The sequence below is a fragment of the Gallinula chloropus genome (assembly GCF_964237585.1).
Source record: "Gallinula chloropus genome assembly, chromosome: 11".
Taxonomy (NCBI): Eukaryota; Metazoa; Chordata; class Aves; order Gruiformes; family Rallidae; genus Gallinula; species Gallinula chloropus.
The window spans coordinates 14185884-14204194 of NC_140096.1; positions in this window are offsets into that span (position 1 = coordinate 14185884).

Consider the following 18311-nt stretch of genomic DNA (forward strand, 5'->3'; position numbering starts at 1 on the left):
CTATCTGCTGTGAATGACAGAACAAAGTTCTGATATCTTACATAACAAAGTGTGGGAAATTTTATTACTGTGCCAGGCTGATTTTAACATCCTTCTGAAAACATTTGTAATTTTAGGCCTCTCCATTTGCAGCTTCACACACTGGCAACCCAGTGGCAGGTATCTCAGGCACCTGGTGGCATTCAGGCAAAGGGCTGAAAAGCAGACGTGAGGCTGGTGTGTCTGACAGGGCAGCCTGGCAGCGTCAGGCAGGGTGGCACAGAGGCCGCAGCCAACGAAATGGAAAGGTGTTCTATTCCAGTTCCCTTAAAGAGCCTCCAAACACATGAAATTGTCACTGCAGGATGTTAGGTAATGCCAGAACCTCAAAACATTTTGCCATGCTGAAGGGAAATGCACCATTTGCTGAATTATTGCCATCCCCTCATTCTGTATGAATGTTCTTTCTCTGTCAGAAAAGGAGGTGCGGAAATTTTAAGACATTCTGGTCTTCTAAAGCAGCAGGGAGAGACCTTTAATACACAATCTGATAAAAGAAAATATAAAAAAGGAATATCCAGAAGCAGAGGGAAAGCTAAAGTGAACAACAAGATTTAGAAATACAAAAAAGCTGAGATGCTGTGAAAGAGCCTTAGAATTTACAGGATAATAGTGAGAATATAAAGAAATCCCTTATATTTTGTTGTATTTTGTTTATTTTATTGTATTTTGTGATATTATAGTCTATGTCTTTTGGACGTATAGATAACTATTTAGTTATCTCCATTTTTTAGTATTTGATAATGATAATTTCAAGGTATTTCAACATACCAAATACGAAATATTGGAACCCTAATAGTTTAGAAGTTTTACAGAGCACAGAGTCTGTAACAGAAAAACAAGCCACTTTTCTAGAAGGTATTACTAACAAAATTCTAAGTCCTTCAGCAATGTGACTCAAAAAGGACAAGCACCTCTCGCCTACATTAATAAAGCCTAGAGAAATTTAACAAGACTATATACATTTATTATTGTCCATCTGCTAAAATAAGAGAAGATCCATTTCCACATTTCAGGTACTCTTTTTTCTTACCATTATTATTTTAAGGTGTTATGCAGCAAATTCATTCTTCATTAAGTAAGAAAAATGGATAAAGTTCAGAAAAGCAAAACTTTCTTATATAACATTAGAAAAAAAGAGAAGGCACTATAATTGCTGCAGATTTTAAACATGGATTTCATGAGCTGCTGAATTACGCTATAGGTTCTCAAGCTTAAAAAAGAAAAAAATATCAAACCACAAAAAGCCCTCAAACTTCTAAGCACAAAACCCAAAACCAAACCAAATACCTGTTCCTTTTACTATAATAGTGGAGAAGTTAGTACCTTACCTCAAGATGAACTTAGGCTTTAAGAGTACTTAAGACAGTTTTTCTTTTCGAAATGACTTGACACAAATGCATATTTTTTTTATGATCAATGGCCAACAACAGGGTGTTTTCAGTACCGAGACCAATTTCTTCACTTCCCAGCATTTAGTCATTAGAGAAAACTGTTGGTTAAGGTAAGTGACTGCTCAATGAGATACCGGTTTTAACACTCAGGCATTTGATTTTTTTCTTTAGATTTTTTTTAATCAAGGTCTCCAGAAGTACTGAGCAATAAGGAATGATGGAATCTCTAACAAATGGCACATTTACAACATGACTTTACTTTCCAAGAAACCAAACTGCAGGCCTGAAAGAAAGAGCGGATTCTCTTTAGGCTGAAACCTCCCTACTTTATCTTCATTCCTTTTCTCAAAAGTATTTTGCCTTCTCTTCCTGCAGAAAATTAAGCCATAAATCCTGAATTTATTAGATATAAGCAGAAGGGTATGTGGAATTGCAAATGTTCTTCTGTGAACAACACAAAGATTTTAGACTGAAACCACCACAACGAAATGGCAAGAGTCACAGGCTGGCTTTGGGGCCTGGGGAGATGCAGTTCTGTAACTTTGTGATGTTAGAAAAGTCAGTAGGATTAATCTACTTGCTACGAAACACTTTGTGTCTCAGGTCTGGGAGCTATTTCATACTCTTACCTCAACAACGCTCTGGGATACTTCAGAAATACTCCTGTGAGCCCTTCAAAGGCCTCTGTGCAAGCTAAAGAATTTCCCTCGTCCCTCCTTATTACTTCATCTCTTCTCAAGAAAGTAGAAAACAATATAATCAAATTCCAAAGTAATATAGCACAGCAGATTTATTTGCCTAGCTTTTCAACTTCCTAAAAATTTATGCTACTAAAAAAAAAAATTTAATTAGACTGGAAAAGGAATGTGGATAGAAGATACATAAATATAAATAAAACCCAACATTAAAACTAGAAATGAAGACAAGTAGCTAGCCATTCACATCATTAAGAAAGGACTCACCTTGCACTGTCCTATAAATTTACTTCTCTTCCTTTTTAATTTTTGACATGATTTAGTTTCCTTCTGAAGATTCTGAACAAAAGCCTGTTTATGAACTTACTCTGCATTCCCACACTACTCCCAAGTTTTAAGACATAGATGTCATCACGAAATTGAGTATGCACCTTTCAGACTAATCCAACACTTCAAAAATTTATCAACTGAACAGAGTACATTAAGCCTCTATTTCCCATAGAGGAAATATTTGAGTAGGTCACTGTCTGAATCACAGGAGGTTTAAATTATGAATGTATATTTAAAGGAGGATTTATAAACATACAAGTACAAAAGACATGAGAAATACAGTTGAGTTCCTGAAAGATTAGTATAGCAGAAGTTCTTTCAACTTTAACATCTGAACCGGAGCCCCAGAAATTGTGCAGTGTCCTATTTAGTATCAAATGACAAGACCCCAACCATTTTATCCCTACACAGAACACAGACAAGTAACAGAACAAATGTTTGAAGGCATCAAGTTGTCTTCTGAAATAAAGCCGCTTGATCCCTGGACTGTATATGCAGCGAGTTTGATCGACATTCAACTGCAATGCTTTGCTAATGAAAAACACCACAGAAATTTTAACAACAAAATCTCTTAAGGTAACGGGCAATCAACCCTTCTTAACAAACAGAAACATGCATCCTTTTCGAAGTAAGTTCAACCACAGCAGTATTAAAATACAGTAAAAGATGTTCCTTGATTGTAAAAAGCAAAAAATGCAAATTGAAGTGGCAGAGAACAGAGCATGTGCTGCTTTGTAAGAGAACGGGAAGAAGGCAGTGTCAGGCACACAGAGCAGCATATGCACATTAAATTATTTCTCTAACACAATCAGTAAACAGAATAGAGGAAACAGCTAGGAACAACTGTGGTGGAAGTCCATAAGTTGGACAACCTATTTGCCCTCCCCAAGAAAGGTATTTCCTTCCAAAACATGACCTTGAGCGTAAAGAGCAGGACTCCTTGCAGCTCCTTAAGTACCAAGAGCAAATCTATATTAATCAACTAGAAATACAGACATACTGTCATATGTATGGGTTTTGTTTATTTGTTTCAAAAACAGCACTACTGCTTGTAAAATTAAAGCAGCGTGACCTGACACCACTACTGAGCGGGAGAACAGGAGCCAGTATTCCAACACTCCTGAGCAGCTCAGTTCTTTCTCCAAACTGGTAAAACTTACTACTGACATATAATCTTTAATCTGGAGAGCCTTTATGTTTTATTAATGCAGTGATGTAATGATGCACCACAGTAATAAAGACATTTGTTGTCGTTGTTGTCTGGGTCAATGTTTCAGCACTAAACAACCAGAATTTGGGCACAAACGTAGAGCTAAATCCATACTCACATTTGACAATCAAAGTAATAAATTAGCAGAGAAGCATGTTTAGAATCACAAGTACAAAAAATAAGCCTTCTAAAAATGATCCGACATCAGAAGGAATCTACAGGAATGCTGATTAGAGGACAAGGATGTGTAAGCACAGCACAAAATGCAATTAATTTCACAGTAGTTAACACAATAATGCGAGTTTATGCATCACACAGAGATCACCAGTATATTAAAAATGTTGCTAAAAATCACATATGTAATTTAAATCAAAAAAAATAAATCACAAAAGATGTATTGAGTACTTCTAATGGAAACTTGGATTGCCTTTGTACAAGTCTGAGCATGAGTCTCTGCTTTTTCTGCAAACGATCACACCTCTGAAGTGCTTTTAAATTGCTATCATATCAAATGACAAATTATTTTAAAAGGTTAGAAGTCACCCAGGCACCTTGTAATCTTTTTAATTATAACACTGCATAGAAAAATACCTCTGAAATACCTATGTAAGATACCTCCATTAGAGGAGTTCTTGGTTAGTCATGGTACATATGAAGTTGAGAAGTAATGTTCTAGCTGTTACTAATAGGTTGTCAAATATAGTCAAATCAGGTTGTGGGAGGTCTTCAGAAAGTCAAGAGGAGCAGGTGCTTAACAAAGAAAGATGTGTCAACATACAAGCAAAGATCTTAATGACAGGCCACGCGGGCAGTGGCCGAAAACAGCATTTGTGTCATTGTCTTGGTTCAGGCTATCCTGAGTTGCCCGAAGTATCTCCCATACATCTACATTTGCAAGCAGTATTGAGAGGTTGTAGGTTAATTTGAACACAGCTTCACTGTACTGTCAGGTCCCGACAACATTCTTTCTTCTCAAGAATTTGATGTTAACAAGCAAGATAGTTTAAGATCTTTAATTCCTATTAAAGAATCACATTTATTACATTGGTATTAATGAATTAATTATTTCGTTTAATTTACCCGTAACTTCTGCTCTCCAACCACATACTTTCTATTAATCTGTTCTGGATTCTGTCTACTGCTGTGATCACCACAGGCTGTCTTGTTTCAACTACTGCAAAACCAGTAGTTTAAAGGTATAGGTATTATGACATGCTTATTAAAAAGCAGTTGGGAATCAATCATCTTAAATGTTAACTGTCCCCAGTGATTTGTCTCAACGAAGAGCCAATAATGAGCTACATGCATTTAGAGTATTTAGGTTGTTAATATTAATTTTCAATAAAACTAAAATTGACAAAAATCTAAGATTCAATTAAGTACTCTTATCTGAATCAACAGAAATCTGGACAATGACATCAAGGGCAACAAGAAGAGCTTCTATAGGTATATCAATAATAAAAAGAACAGGGAAAACGTAGGCCCCCTCCAGAATGAAAAGGCAGACATGGTTATCTGGGACATTTGGAAGGCTGAAGTAGTTAAAATTTTCTTTTACCTCAGTCTTCACCAGCAAAGGCTCTAGCCACACCAACAGAGTGGCAGAAAGCAAAGGCAGGGTTGGGAGAACTGCGGTGTTTTGTTATTGGGTTCTGGGGTTTGTTATTGGGGTTTGTGTTTTGGTTGGTTGGGCAGGACTTTTATTTCAGTATAGTTTAAATAAATTTTAACTCTGAGCCTACAAAGCTTGCAAAGTCCAAGTGTTGGGTACCTTGATAAATATTTCACATGCGTAGCCTATTTATTGCTGTATCCTAAGGGCAACAGAACAGGCCCCATTTCACCTACACTGCCCAAAGTTGGTGCAGCAACCAGTAATACGAAGGAAAGTTCTCTGTTAGAATGTGTCAGTGTCACTTACAAATGCGTTCTGTGCTGTTCCTGGAAACAGTTTTCAGCAAGGCTGAAAAAACATCACTGACCTGAAAACAAGTTATTTAAAAACACCTTTAAAGTTTAAGTGATATAATTTATATTTTAAATCGTTTAATGATTAAATACTTAATAAACAAATAATTAAAATGCTTGTACTACATTCCAAAATATCTAACCCTAACCCAAAGCCTGCTACTTTCTCACTCCTTTGAGGTTATCCCATTTTAATTTATTAACTTTGACATAGCATTATTCTTAAAAAATGAACCTGGCCCACGTATTAGTGCATTTCCCATAGATAGTTTGGGTTAGAGTATTTTGTTTGTTTGGGGATTTCTTTGGGGGTTTTTATTTGTTGTTGAAGTTTGTGTGTTTCAGTTTTTTGTTTTGTTTTGTTTGTTTTGGGTGATTGGGTTGACTGGTTTGTTCTTTTGCAGTGGCACAGTAAGTCCTTGTAGCCTCATCTGTCACAGAGAGCTACTGGCTGCTAAGCGCTGAGTACTCTATCTCAAGTCTTTACCAGAAATACTCATCTCAAAAGTACACTAGGTCAGATGATAGTCACTTGCCCACTAGACAACTGTTGAGAACAAGCAAAACGCAGCTCAGGCTCAGACCAAGCCCAAAAAACATCCCAAGAACTTGCACTGCCAGGTTGCTGCAAGGCACTCTGTTGCCCACAGATAATGGCAAAACCATATTTACCAGGCTACACAATATGAGCACTGAGTAGTTTTGGCATCTATCTCAAGAGAATACAGTGGTGGGAGACATGGACAACTAAACTGATCCAAGGCGATCCTTTTACAAGGGATGGTTGGAAGGGTAGATCTCTTCCACCTGGAAGGGAAAAGGCTGAAGGGGATATACAACAAACATTTTCAAAATCATGAAGGTGATGCGTTCATCTGAATACAGATCTGTTGTTTGTCTGCCAAAAGATACAGTAAAGGAAAAAGGGAGTATCTAGCATCCCTAATATATCGAGTGTGGATGCAGGAGGACTATGAAAAGAATGGATAACCAGAAGTGACTAGACTTAGAAAATCACCCTGAACAGCATTACTCTAAAATGCCACTGCTGAAGATCAAATATTGGCGTACCTGGACAAATGTATCCATCAGGTCAGCTCTATTCTTCACAAGTCAAGCAGAATGTGGAAAAAGGAAGATGTCCTTGGGCTAAATATATTGTTCATTTGCCACCAGGTCAACTCCAGACATATCTTCCCTGTGGGATGATTCTAATTTCTCATCAAATCATGGATGAGCCCCTGTCTCATAACACGGTGGTAAAGGAAAGGCAGAAGCAGGCTGCTCCTGCTGCCACAACAATTAATATAGGCCATAGCCAAACCCAAATTTCTTGACAGCAAAAAAACTGCAGGCTAGATTAACTGCATGCTCAGGAGTTGCTGATGAGCTGTTGGTGGGCACCACTGAATCTGTAGATCACTTGAACAGGTTTATCCTGCATAAGGGCAGAGACCTGGAACTAAACACATCGGAGAACACATCATTCTGAAGGGGCACTTAATTCAAAGCTAGATTAGACAACTTCCCAAGGACCAACTAACAGAACTGCCTTGGGTATGCTGGAGTTAATGCTGATAAACCGTGAAAGCATTGTTAATGAAAGAGGCCTGTGTTAATCATCATAGGAAACAAATAAACAGCTCTTATCCATGTGAGGATCACTCCCCCACACACACTGCTATTCACGGGGTGAGGGGGGGAAGGGGGGACAAAACCAAAAAAAACCCCACACAAACTTTCTCATCTCCAAGGGAAATATTTAAATGCTCAGAAGCTCAGCTCACTGTGTAACATTATCTTACACACACTATACACATTTTTAATGCTACAAAACTATCACCAACTTGAGTTACACAGAATATACTTGCATGTTTTCCAAAATATTATTATACACCATCTTTTCCTTATCAATATTTAGTCCTTCTCAGAGATATTTTAACAGGCATGAACAGGACACACTTTTTTTTCTTAGGTATAAACATGCTTTTTTTCTTTTTTTAAAATCTATAACTGAACTACAGCACAATTTCATTCTTACTTCACTTATTAGGTACACTAAGTATTTGCAACCATCACATCATGCAAGGAGAAACAGCTCCATCTAAAGGTTAATTGGCTGCATATTCTCCTGCCTTATGTTCCTTTTTCACATTAGCTATGTCAGAAGCATAACAAACATCAGTAGCACTTGCATGATTATAGCAGTTAGACAGTGAGGGACATATACTGGAAAGCTATGTCCTATAGTTGAGGGAAAGCAGACTTCCTTAGGAGAAAAGAAACTTGACACCAGAAGATCCATTAACATTATGTTTTTCCTTTGAATAACCTCACACATGTTCACATTCTCAGTTTACTTATGTTTCCATGGTCCTTGTTGTATTAAGTGATTTTTTCTTTGCAGCTCACAACCCAGTATCGTATTAACAACAGACTTCAATTTTGACTCAATTTTACCAGGAAAACAGAAATCCAAAAGCACTTTTAAGTGCCCTGTCTTTTAAAGCCGCCCAAAAGCCTCTTATCCCTCTCTCAAAACTTACCAAGTTTGAGGCAGGTACGCTTCCCAAAGAGACCTTTTACTTCCAATTATCTGCTAAGTGGTATTGGAAAACATTACACAGAAATTTTGAACAAACAGCTTTCAGTAACACATTCCTAGCTGTAGTGAAGCTCATCGTGAAAAAACTGTAGTTTAAGAACACACTACCTTCCCCAAGAGCTTCTCCCTCATCCTTATAAAAGTATCGCGAAGTTTACTCTCAAGATAGTGTAACTGCATTTCCCAACATTAAACCTGAAAAGTTACTTTTTAGTCCTCATTTCACAGTTCAGTGAGTTAGCCACAGCCACGAATGAAACAGGTGTTTATTTTATAGAACTTTAAGAATATTCTGACTAAAGGTTTCTAATTTCTTTTTAGGCTCTTGTATCTACATGTGCCCGAGCACAAATAGTGCACACTGTCCAAGCAATAGCAATGGTTTTAATACAGGCATTCAAAGAGAATGATGTACTTTAGAACTGTAGCCATAACTGCAATTATAACTGGCATTAATTTAACAATGATGCCAAAACCCAAGCTTTTCAGAGATGAAATGAAGAAGTGCTGTTCTTAATCTACATAGAGCACTAGGAACCAGAGAGGAGAAACAGGATTATATACCAGGTAGCAAAATATTCTCAGTGGATACAGCTACACTCAAAGAAAATTCAGTACAAATTCTGATTCCTATCTGGGGTTTAGCCACACTTCTGCTGTATTCAAGATAAGGACTACATACACTTAGGACTTGCTCCTGTGCCATTTTATTCCATCATACTTATAATTATGGTGATGACATATTTATTTATTTTATATTTATTTTCTATTATCTATTCAACATTATTTGGGAAATAGTTTAGAAGTATTTCCTTGATCGCACAAGATGAAAAAGCTGTCAGTGCTCCTGGACCCCACAGTGCCACCTTCCATAGTCCTAAATCTGTAGCATTCCTGGTATTTCTCTTTTATCACAGCATCAGATTCTTCCACTCTTATCCTATTCATGAAACTTCACAGTAATTCCCCTTCATCTCTTCTGCTTTGGGAGACAGCTGGTTTGCTTTGTAACACAGAGGCTGAAATTTTAAATCTAATGAAGTGTACTTACAGTATAAATTTCATATTGATTGATCATGATAAGGATAATAGAGGCACCCAGAGGCATCTATAAGAGTCCAGTGGGACTAATACCAAAGCAGATACAGCGAGGATGACAGTAATCCTTGTAATATCATCCTGTGTTTCTCGTAACTGGCTTCCTATCCCTTCTGCAAGTTTATTCATGTAGCATTCTGAAAACACTTCCTGTATATCATTTTGGACTTCCACAGAGACAGGTGTATAAATACAGACGCTCCCTGGGTTTTTTACCCCATCTACCTGCAGCACAAATAGGGGGTTTAATGGAATTTTAGTTACAGACTTACCAATGTGCATCATATTTCAAGGAAGAAAACCAGGAATGACAGTGTGTCATCAGAAGGGATGTTAGCCTCTCACCTGACCAGAAGATGTAAATTCATTGCTATTAGCAGTAGTAATGTTTAAGTGGCAGCATATCATCATGTGTAAGAGTAAAAATTTACTCAACAAAAAATGAAGAAAAAATAAGTTGACCAAAGTAACAATCCACAATCCTATTTTTTTATTATTCATTTTCCCTGAAGAACCTGATTTAGGGGTTTAGGTTGGGGGATTATTACAGATTTTTCTTCAGTTTCTGCTCTATGACTGAAGGCAAGCAGCACAGGGACTGTCACAGGCCTCCCCCCACGGACCAGACTTCACGTTATCTAATAGAACAGAACTGCCCTGCCAGGTCAGACCAGTCACGATCATAAACCAGGACTCTGTCTCGAGCTAACAGCAACATGCCAAGTAAATAGGGACTTGGAATAGGAACCCTGGCACTTAAATTCTCATCAAAAGCTTTTACATTTTACCAAAGTAACCTCTTCAAAAATATCAAACAAGACATGACTACTGAATTTTCGATAAACAGCATCAACAACTTCCAGAATTTATCCAGATAAAGCCAATGGACTTTCCCACCAGCTACCACTGGCTCTTGTTCTGTCCATTAACAAAATAATACTCGGTGCACATCTTTTTTTTGCACAGAACTCAATACTTTCTGCTGTACTTCTACACAATGCAACTGAATAACCCTCTGAAGGGCCTAACATGGCCAGCCCAACCTTTGCATTACACAGAATCTGTAAACCAGCATAATGGCATACAAGCAGGACACCACAAAGTAAGTAGAACAGTTTGTTGATTTGATTTAATCTCTTCTATCACTATGTCTGAGACAAATTCTGGAAGTGCTCAATTAATCTCTGATGGTGCTATCAGTCTAAGCTTTCACTACAACCTTGCTGCTGGTTGGTGGGAGTATTAATACAGCAAAGTTAACAAGTACCACGAAGAGCAGGTTTTTGCCTTGCTACCACTTACTTATCCCTCAAATACATGACAAAGCTAAACTGTAATCCTTCCATACTGGTAATCAGACTGTACAAGTGTTTCGTCCCCCTCTTTGTTCCATTCCACAAATAGCTGTTCTGCACCATCAGTATAGGTGGCCAATAAATGCTAACTCTATTTTGCATGAACTGTTAAACATTTAGAGATGCCCTATCTCTCTATTTATCACATTGGCAGAAAGCCCAGCCTGAATATCAAGAATCAGTGGGAAGGGTAGGGGGAAGAGGTCAGCACTGATCAACATGTTTCATGCAGATTTTCCAAGAGAATACAGTTCTAGCTTAAAATAGAAGCATTCTTCTGTGTCTGTCAGACTTCCATGTTGAAAACAATCCTTCAAATACCAAGTCCTGAGACAACGCACCCCAGACAGTTTTTCCAGAGACTGCTATGCTCCCTTCTGTTATTGTTCATCAATCCTGTAAAAATATTAGTAGGTATAGTCAGAGTTTAAAGCATAACCTGCAGTTTTCCTTCTGCCAGGGGTGGAAAATAATCTCGATACCATACCAGTAATAACAGGTAGCCTGGTAGCTTAAGTAAGTTTCCACTCTCCCTCCATACCTTCAATTTTCTTTAGATGTCACAATTTGTCTGACCCAGCACTCAACTGGGAGTTGTGGCTCCACATCCTACTTGGTTCTGCCAGAACCTAATTTAATTAAGGCCCTGTGAGCAACCCCTCATCCCCAGCAAGCACACAGGAGTGTGAATCCTCACTGAATGCCTCCACTTCTGCTGGCAGCCTTGGACAGCCTTCCCTGAGGACAGTACTCCACACAGACCACAGCTAGACTCTGTTCCAGCCTTGTAGGTCAACCAGGAGAAATAAACTTCAAGGCTGGCTCACGAAGAAAAGGTTCCTCTATCATATCCCTTTCCCTGCAGTGTATTTTACATTTTGAAGGAATATATTTTAAATTGGCAAAGGCCTTTTAGCATAATTCTTATGCCTGCTAAGCCCAAGCCAGTCCTCCAGGAGGGAGCACTCCTTCACCATCTCTTATCTGCACTAAGCCAAAGCATAACATTATAAATAACTTCTTTCCAGATTTTTTTTTTGCCCTGACTCATGCAAGTCTACAGTTTAACTTCCCTGCTATCTCAACAGGGTGCCATGTAATCCAGTGGTCTTAAAAGTAAGTCCTAAGCCATTTAAAGCTTTATGAATAAAAGGCTGTATGTATTCTAAAGCTTTATAAATCAAAAACTAGTAATGTGTTCTAATACCCTTAAAATATTTTATGGAAGAAAAAAGAACCTTTTCAAAATATGTATTTTTTTCACTTTGCAAGGAAAACATTGCCAATGACAAAGATTTATACCAGGTACAATGCAATGCATACAATTAACACAGTGAAGCCCTATAAAATTATAGGAATAACAACCGAGCAGCTGATTAATAAACAATAAGATCAAAAATCTGTTATTTCTTTAATACATGTTCACAGTCTGATCCCACACAGAGCTACATGTACTGACTTCATACTTTTCTTCCCTGTTTAGCCAGTCTTAAATCACATCAGCTCCTATGGTATAGCAATACATCCCACTACTGGTGCCTGAGGATATAAGAAAAAAAAATTACTGCATCTCATGAAATATTTTATTAATTTTGCTCATGTTCAACCAACATATCTATTTGAAGGGATTGTGCCTAACTTTGAATAAAAACATTGTGTGCTGTTATTTAAACTCAACTTAAAAAAAAAAAAATTATCAATACAACACTTGTGTCTACATTGTCTATTCTTAAAAATACTGCAAAACTTTTTATCTGTGAGATACATCACTGAAAAATTGCAAGATCCTAATAGTCTTACAAAAATGCAATTTATCTGCTTTGAAGAAGTAATTTTCAACTTCAGTAAACATCATGGCAATGGACGGTTAAATGTTAAGGTTAATTCCCAAGAAAGATCATCTGGAACTCCTTCCCTCCTGCAAACAAGCCTGAAATAGGAGATCTGCATTATGCAATTAAGATAATATACATCAGTGAGAAAAATAATTAATTGGTAAATTAAGAAGCTGAGAAACAGCCAGGAAAGACTTGTATTTTGCACATAACAGGCGCTACAATCAGTCAACATAAATGTAATCAGTAATAAGAACTATCAGAGGGGTATATAATAGCAGGTTTAGTCTTTTAGTTCACAGGAAGATGGTCAACTGAGTAATTTTCACCTGATGTTAAATTTCCAACAGATTTTTATTTAATATTCTCCTGTGAATTTAATATGCATTCCAGAGATCACCTTATTTTAAGATCTTTAAACAGCTTTCTTCTCTTTTTTGGAAACAGGAACAGATTTGCTTCTACAGAAAAATTGATTAATTTAGGCTTTGCCAGTGGATTCATGCTTCACTTCCTTATTCCTTCTTTAGGTCTCCTGCTGATCCCACACTGAGTTAAGGAACCTTGATTTTTATGGACTATTCAACTCCAATGAACAACTCCCATGCTGTGCACACAGTCTGCATAAAACATTGACACATCAGAATTAAAGTCTTCTACTAAATTCTTTGAGTTCAGGATGTCTCTTCTCCTCAGAGATTTTACAAACATTAAATATTTTTTTTGGAGTACAAAAAAAAATTCCACATGCAATTCGTTCAATCTGCCCACTGGTTCATAATCAAGATAAAACATGGACTCATATTCCCTTGTCCTCTTACTTGCAGGGCAACAGGAAATCATCCAAATTTTAAGTCATCAAACCATTGTAAGCCTGTAGGTTCTTTTCCCTCTCCTCTTCAAAGCTTCAAGTAAAAGTCAGTAGGTTCTGCATTCACAGAAAATTAGCGAATAAAGTGGTACTTTAGGAAAACGCATTCTTCACAGAAGGTATCATCCTCTGAGAAACAATACGTCAAGATAGAGGAATTAAACACCTCATAGATGTAGCATCTCACTCTTCAACTACTGTCTAGACACTTGATGAATCCCTGGCTGCGTGTCAAATATAAGTACCGCCTCCACTTAAAATTGAATCCTTAAAGAGATGTGTTAATCATCACTGTTCCCTCTATCCTGAGTGAAGAGCCAATCATCATTACAGTATCAAAATACTTGAAAAGGTAACTAGGATGTAATCATCAGACATCATTTCCTTCCCCCATGAAGAAGAAAAATATCCCTTACACACTGGCTCTTAATAGGTGTCACTACAGCAGTTTCAGCTCAAACATGATTTGCCAAGTATACCCTACTATGCCCAGTTAGTCCTGATCACACCTCAAACAGTACTTTTGACATGATTTTAAACATTGCTTAAGTGTTTTCCATCTGCAGACAGATCACTGGTAGAAAAACACATTAATAACACCAACGTATAACTTGGGTTAAAAAAAACCAACACTGTCACTGAAGATTACTTGAACAATATGAAACTCTGTAATATGTAATTCTACCTGATCCAATATGTTTCCCTTCATAAAAGAAAGCCAAATTCAAAAGGCTTTATCTCCCTACAAAGTCACACTGAAAAGACCAGAAACAACAGATAGGATTAATGTGCTTCACTCACCTGAAGTTTATGTATTTAATCACAAAACCTAAGAAAGGAACAGGGAGAAGCTTGGTTTGAATTATTTCCTGGTTTAATATTTTTTGCTTAGGATTCAGTCAAGGGGAAAAAAATGAATATATAATATAACACATTATTGCTTAATCTACCTTCTGGGATAAATAAAAGAGAAAGACACTATGGCTGCATTACAAAAAGAAACAGTGAAGATTGCTGCCTTGTCTCTTCTCCCTGCAAACCTCTAGTGGCAGAACGCCAAGAACATCAACAACTTTCTGAAGTATAACCCACCCAGTTCAACATTAAGTCTGGGTGCACATGCCAGACTGACTGTGCTAAACCATCTTCCACTGAAATTTCAGAGACATATACACAATTTTCAGTTTATGGACAATGGACAGCAGGCTTAGAGAAAGATGATTATCACTCCAGTAAGTTAATGCCTCGAGCTTCAAACTTCTTTGAATGAAACTTGCTTTCAATCCATTAACCTTCATTTTCTCAGTTTTGGCAGCATAATAGCACATATATTAAGTTGTATTTCTGCCCAATTTTTTCTTATGCCTGGGGAGCAGGGTGAGCCACCAGCTGTGGCTGAAGCTACTTCAGGTACCAGAAGTTGGAGATTTAGCATTAATATCAGCTAAATATACATTTTCTTAATTGTATACATAAATATACATTATGTTCAAACTTATTTAACTAGATACTGCTTACCATGAAACCATGAAATTGTATTTTGGGTCTCAAAGCACAGCAACTATTCTTTAAACAAAACAAGCAGATCAACCTAGAAAAACTCTTTAAATAGTTCATTTTATTAAGTATGCTGGGAAATGGGAAAACAGACATTCATGACTGTAGAAAGCTTCAAAGTTGGTAATTAAAATTAAATCTATAGACTTAAGATTCCTCTGCACTAGGTAATGGAAGATGGCTTTTAAAATCATTACTGCACTGGGCAGTCACATCTGGTTTTGTTATTTAGCTCCAAGTCATTAAAAGATCTTGGTTTATGCAAAGAATAAGTAAAACTACTCTTCAATTGGATGGAATCAAAACAGGGCAGCATCTGCATAACAAACAAGACCAAACCACTCCTGGTTATTGAACAGTAGCTGTGAAGAGACAGGAAACAGCTAATAAAGTAGCAGAATTAAAATTATGTATTTTACTAGTCACACTGTAATTACATATCTGACAATTTTTTCACTGTTCAACTTGTACTACAGAAAGGATCTCTTCACCATTCCAAACACATTTTGCAACCAAGTTATTAAGCAAATTAAATTTTCTTTTCACCATTCTTCTTAATGCACTGCCTCCACTGATGGCTATTCCCTCTGTACAAAGTAGACTGCAGCCAAAAGAGCAAGATAAATGGAAACTTCCCTTGATCTATTTTACAATAAAAGGTGGAGCAGTAAATTACACACAAAACTCAATTGCTAAGTGATAAAAGGAAAATAATAATCCTCATATTCATCAATGACATCAGCATTAATCATGTAATAAAACACACTAAAAGGCTTAATTAAAATACCAAAGAGAACTCTTCAGACATACAGGATCAAAAGCCTAACATTTCTAACGATACAAAGTATTGCTTGTTCAAACTTGATTCTTATTTTATAATACAGACCACCATTCTGCTCAATGCAGCAAACTTCAAAAGTGAAATGAAAGCTGGTAGCCAACTTTCAGACTTTGGGTTATATACACCGAACCCAAATTTCTATTTCTTGAGCATCATCATTCAAACCCTCCCAGTCTGATAGTCAAATTGACATGGACCAAGAATCTGTATCTTTAAATCTGCACATTTAATATATTATTCTCGATACAGCTTTCAATACCTCATGTATCACAAGCCATTGGTTTTCCTATTACAAATATAAAGTCTAAAGCACTTGAGCTCACCATTACAGCTCAAACATAATTTTTGTCCATGCTTTATTTCTTGCACAGGCTTCTACATTTGAGTCTTCTTTTTCTGGTTTTAACTGCTATTATATCCCACAGCAAAACACAAAGTATTTCATTAAGTTGCAGGTACAGAGACCACATGCATTCAGGAGTCTGTCTCAAACCCTGGTAATGATACCTCAAGATCACACAGCAGGCAAGTTACAGAATGGCATAGAACCAAGATCTATAGTTGTGCTGTATCTTACCCACTGTCACATGCTCCATGCATCTCAGCAAAACTGTCTAAGGAAAAACTGTATGTTAATGTATCTAGTCTTCACCAGGGAATCCAAGTTTAGACATGGGCAAAACCAACTACAGTAACTCTGTGCATCAATTCTAACCACTGATTTTATACATGTTTTTATAATGCCAATAGAAAGAACATGCTACCAACATGCCCCCAAAAGTGCATCGTAACTTCATGTTACTGGACAGCTTTATATCCATTTACAGAGGCAAGCAGGAGATGAGCAGATTTTCAGCACTGAAGCAAATCAGTCTCTGAAGAATTTGTTGAAAAAGATTTTTAAACACATCATCAAATTAAGCAGTATTACAGCCACCTGAGGTATGTGTAAATTTCTGTGCAAAGTGGTACTTAACTAAAAAAAAAGGACTCAGAAGTACCATTCATAGCATCCCTGGTTTCCTAAGCACACAGCACTACCTCCCTATTTCCAGTCTTAGGAGGAAAATACCCATATACTAATTAAAATTTCAGATTGGGGTAGGAGAAAAATGAACCTTCCAGAACTGAATCCAAAACACAAACCGAGTTATATATCATTTTATATTATCAGTGCTGAATAAAAATAAGTTTGCAGTAGCTACAGCTTCCTTTAGGTAAAGGCTGTATACAAGTGTAACACCACACAGTATTTCTCTGATACTGTGTCACTTACCACTTTCTGGGATAGAAATATTAAGAAAATAGGGATATCACCTTCAACTACATACAAACACATTTTGCTTTGCGTTTGTTTTTTTAGAAACTTGTAGATGTTTGGTGCCTTTATCATGACAGCAATCTACATTAACATTATAGCAGGAACCTCTGGGAAAATTTTCACAAGTACTTTAGAGAAGTTGGAATTATTTATCTTCTGAACAACCACTGGAGTAGACGCAAGTTCATAAAAGCTCTCAGAAAAAACAGTTTGTCTTAAATATTCAAGGCTGTAAGTATCTGATGTCACTACTTCATTCTGAAACCACAGGGTAGCTGATATTTCCTAGTCTCATTGAAAGTTCTGAAGGAAAAACAAAATATCTTAGCAAAGTGATTACTGTATTTTAAGTAGCCCTTGATAACCTCTTTTCAAGAAACCAACAGATGATGAATGAGATTAATTTGGGGAGAGTTTTTTTGTTTGTTTTTCTCTTGTAGAACTGTTTTGACTGCAATTGAAAAGCTGTCTTTGTGGGACATATGCATAATATATTCTGTGTAAGAACTGTCATTATAAAGAGTATTTTTTGCCTCTGATATTTCTTCACGACACACATTAGTTAGAAATATGCTATTTACTTACCAATAAATCAAAATATTTAATAAGAACTTGACTCTTCTTACACTGAATATCAAGCATAAATCATGAAGTAGACTATTTAAAGAACTTAGTTTGCTCTTTGTTTATTTTGTTAGTTTTCCATAACAGTATCATCTAGGCTTCCAGCATGCATCACGCTATGGGAATTTACAGCCTTAAAAAATAATAACCACCCTTCCTGATATTTGCAAATTCTTCTTTGTGTTAAGGAAATATTAATTGGGGGAGATTATTTCTTACTGTGTACTGTGCTAGCCTATTTAACCCTTAGCACCTGGCACACTGTCTAACAGCTACTGGCATTAAGTTTAGCGTATTAGCCAGGTATTACCAATTGCTTATTGCTCTAAATAACTAAGGCTGCAAACACTGTGGTGCTGCTCATAATGTCAGCTCTCAATACTTCATTCACACAATCTGATTTTCAAATTGAGCCAATAATGACCAGACATCATCTGCATTTCTCTAAAATATAACAAGTTTTCTGTTTGGGAGAGTTTTCAGAACTTATTAATACTACTCAGCCATCAAGGGAATTCTCTATGCATATAATTGGAATAGTAGCTTTGCCTTTTCCATCACAGTATTG